The following is a 4,035-nucleotide window of genomic DNA, read 5'->3' on the forward strand; positions in this document are numbered from 1 at the left end:
AAAAACCATAACAGTCCAACAAAATGTTTCGGCTTATATATATATATGTTTTCTGATATACATAATGACAGTTCAATTATGTATAAGCCACTGATCAATTGACTGATCCTGTCCCACTAAAATATTCTTTTCTACTCAAGGCACAAGGCCTGAATTTTGGGGGTGAGAGACCAGTCAATTACTTAATTTATCAACCCTGAAATGATGAAAAGCAAAGTTGACCTTGGTGGAATTTGAACTCAGAACATAAAAACAGGCGAAATACCGCTAAGCATTTCATCTGGCATGCTAACGATTCAGCCAGCTCACCATCTCTTATCCCACTAAAATATTGCTGGTCTTTTGCCAAAATTTCAAACTATTATTCTGTTATATTATTATTATCATCAAGGCAGCAACATAGCAGAGTTGTTAGCATGCTGGGACAAAGTGCTTGGTGGAATTTCTCCTGACTTAACCTTCTGAGTTCAAATTCTGCTGAGGTTGATTTTGCCCTTCATTCTTTTGGGGATTGAATCAATAAGTACCAGTTGAGTACTGGGGGCCAATGTAATCAACTAACCCCTCAGCACAAATTTCAAGCCTGTTGCCTATAGTAGAAAGGATTATTATTATTTTTAATATAGTCATGTAATCATGGCAGCAAGCAGACAAAGGCAGTGAGTTGTCAAGTACGTGGGTGGGGGTGGTTGATGTCATTGATTTAGCCTCTAACCTCAAAACTGATAGCCTTGTACCAAAATTAGAAAGAATTATTGTTATTATTATTATTATTATCATCATCAGTATTATCATTATAGTCATATAGCCAAAGGCTGGGCTTAAATTTCCCTGTGCCACATGCTTAGCAATATTTTATCAGACCATCCTTCATTTGTATTTAAACACATAATAATAATAATACAAGATTTAAAAAAAAAAAAAAAAATTAACTTTTTTTGTCTTGAGGTGGGTGAGGAAAGGTTTCCTGTAATTTGGAGATATCAAATGTCTCACCTGATCAAAGTAATAGTATGTATATATAAGTATTGACATGTGTTGTTGTTGTTGTTGTTTAGTTCTCGGTCAAGCCTAATCAAGCAATCGTATGATATAAAAGCATGCTAGTCATGACCATCCTGTCTTATTTTTGTTTTCAGACTCACCCATTATCCATTTTTTAAATTTCTAAGTCAATAAAATGTGATGTGATGAAAATCTGACAGTTATTTCCGGCAGGTGGAGCAATGATACAGAGACCCTTGTTAATTCATTATATGTGTTTGTTGATAGGTGTTCACAAGCATGAATAGAAAATTAACCTTTCTCTCTCTCTCTGGTACAACTGTCCATTTCCATTGCTTCTTATTCTTTCTACAAAGCCAAATACTATAGAAACAGAGAACGAGCCAAGAATTTGTATCCTGTGACTGGTTTCATGTTGTGATTGAAGAGAAAACGCTTTAATTCTTATATTGTCCAGTCCACTTAACTGTAGGGAGGTATGGTAGCTTCAGTAGGGAGTAACACATCAGTATCATGTTAACTTCAGACCAGTAATTTCATCTAAATATTTGTGACAGAAGACACTATTATAAAACCAGGCAGTGACACTAAACTGGGCAATGGATGAAGCCTACAATCTTATATATCTTAGAGAAATACAAGCTCAGCAAGCTGACTTGTCTAAGATATACTACATAAAGATAATATCACCTTCAGTGAGTTACAGGACAAACTAGTCATGCAAAGACCAATTCGCTAACACTTGAGGTAGAATGGTACCAGAATTGTTTGAATGCCTATTTTATAGTTATAAGGTACAGGCATGGCTGTGTGGTAAGAAGTTTGCTTCTCAACCACATGGTTTTCAGTTCGAACCCATTACATGACACCTAGGGCAAGTGTCTTCTACTATAACCACAAGCTGACTAAAGCTTCATGATTCAATTTGGTTGACAGAAACTGAAAGAAATCTGTCATGTGCGTGCCTCTTTACACTTCCATTTCATCATCATGCTCAACTTTCATTCCTTCTTCAAGTAACTCCACTTGCTGCTCACTTGCTTCCTTTCCAACCCACTATACACCTCTCTCGTTTGTTCTTCAAAAAACCTCACTACTCGAGCCACGTTTTTTCAGCCATGTGCTTTTCTCCAGATAATTTACTCTTCCTGACAAAGAGCCATGCTTGAAATGTCATTTCCACTCCTATTTTACCATCTAAAACATTTATCTAATATATTTGCCATGTACATCTAATTGACTTATGTTGTTTCCCCACTTTTTTTTCTTTTTTTTATTTGCTTATATATCAACAACAGACTCCTTTTTAACATCCATTTTCCATGCTTGCATGAGTCAGATGAAATTTGTTGACGCAGAATTTCTACAGATGGGCACCCTTCCTGTTGCCAACCCTGACCTGTTTCTAAGCAACGTAATATTTCTCCTGTCCAGACATATTTCCCCACAAGGCTTTAGTTAGCCCGCGGCTATAGAAAAAGACACATGTCTAAGGTACCATGCAGCAGGATTGAACCTGAGACTACATGGTTGGGAAGTAAGCTTCACAGCTACATCTGTGCCTTTATGAAGAGAAAATAAAACAAAATTAAGAGAAAACAGATTTCCTGAGGGAATGGGAAATCAGAAAATATTTGTGCCATTTCAACTGTCTTCCTTTCACTCACAAAATAAAAACAACTAGTTGTTGCTATTTAGTAAACAAGTCAACCTTGATCATAAAGAACTTACAAAGACATTCCAACCATGACTCTCCGGTCTTTTTGTATATCCAGAACTACATTATTCATAGTCAGTTTCTTTTGATGTTTTTAGGATGGTAGGGTGTGAATCAAGGGAGATTTGACTACTATTTCGAGATTTCTTGCAGGTTGAGTGATTATACACAACCCCTCACACCTTCACTTCCTTAGCTCATTATCTCATCTTCTGGTTGACGTAATTATTGATTATATAATTTGCAGACCAGTCAAACAATTTATTAATTTGTATAGCATTTTTTATGTGTTTTTTTTCTCCTTTTTTTTTTGCATGGTTTTTTATCAGTGCAGTGTAAATAATATATTTTTGTGGAGCAGATGTAGGATGCCTGCTGTAGTTAAATATTAACAATTCTTTGGGAAAGAGGAAGAGGAAGGTGGTTAGATTGTATGTGTTTTAGACAGGAAAATTTACTGTTTTGACATATTGCCTACACTAATGAAACTCAAACAAACATTTAAATTATTTCAAACACATGAATGATTAATATTTAATCATAAACACACACACATACACACACGCATGTATGTGTGATCACGTTTGTATATATATGTGTCCATGAGCGTGTGTGTATCCTTCATTTTACAGAGTAGATTGGTTCCGCCAGTAACCACAGCGAATCACAATCATAAAGTGAGGAAGATACGTTTTTAATGACATTATTAATGAAACAAAACAAACAAAATTTAAACAATTAATTATTGAAATGGGGGTGATGAAAACAACAATTGTTATTATTCCAATTAATTATATTAGTTCTGATGTTTCATTTCATTCCTTTTAATTTTTCTCAGTCTCATCTTACTCCATGTCCTCACCATCATCATCATCACTACCATCATTTACTGGTGCTAGTGCCATGCAAAAACGCATCCATTATACTCTGCAAAATGGTTGACGTTAGGAAGGGCCTCCAGTTATAGAAACCAAGCCCAAAACAGATTATGGAACATAGTGCAGCCCCTGGCCTTGCCAGCACCTGTAAAGTTGTCCAACCCATGCCAGCATGGAAAACAGATGTTAAATGATGATGATAATGATGATGATGCTTGTATGGGTCAGACAGAATTTGTTGAGACAAATTTTCAAAGGCTGAAGACCCTTCATGCCATCAATCCTCACTTGCTTGCGTGTAAGGTAATATTTTCTGTGTTTTCCCTGAAATCAGGTTTCCCATATTTTCATGGAAGATTAAAAACAAACAATGCTGACTGTATGATGGTGACACTTGTTTACAGATATCATGTGGTATATATATATATATATATA

At 35.6% G+C, this 4,035-nt stretch overlaps 1 protein-coding gene across 1 annotated transcript in view; it reads right to left on the reverse strand.

The window, feature by feature from the left end:
• The window catches only part of LOC106873908 (uncharacterized), a 324,095-nt gene that overhangs the window by 315,039 nt on the left and 5,021 nt on the right, over positions 1-4,035 (reverse strand). The gene's annotated exons all lie outside the window — the stretch shown is intronic.

This window comes from Octopus bimaculoides, chromosome 3 (genome assembly GCF_001194135.2).
Source record: "Octopus bimaculoides isolate UCB-OBI-ISO-001 chromosome 3, ASM119413v2, whole genome shotgun sequence".
In the NCBI taxonomy this organism is placed as follows: domain Eukaryota; kingdom Metazoa; phylum Mollusca; class Cephalopoda; order Octopoda; family Octopodidae; genus Octopus; species Octopus bimaculoides.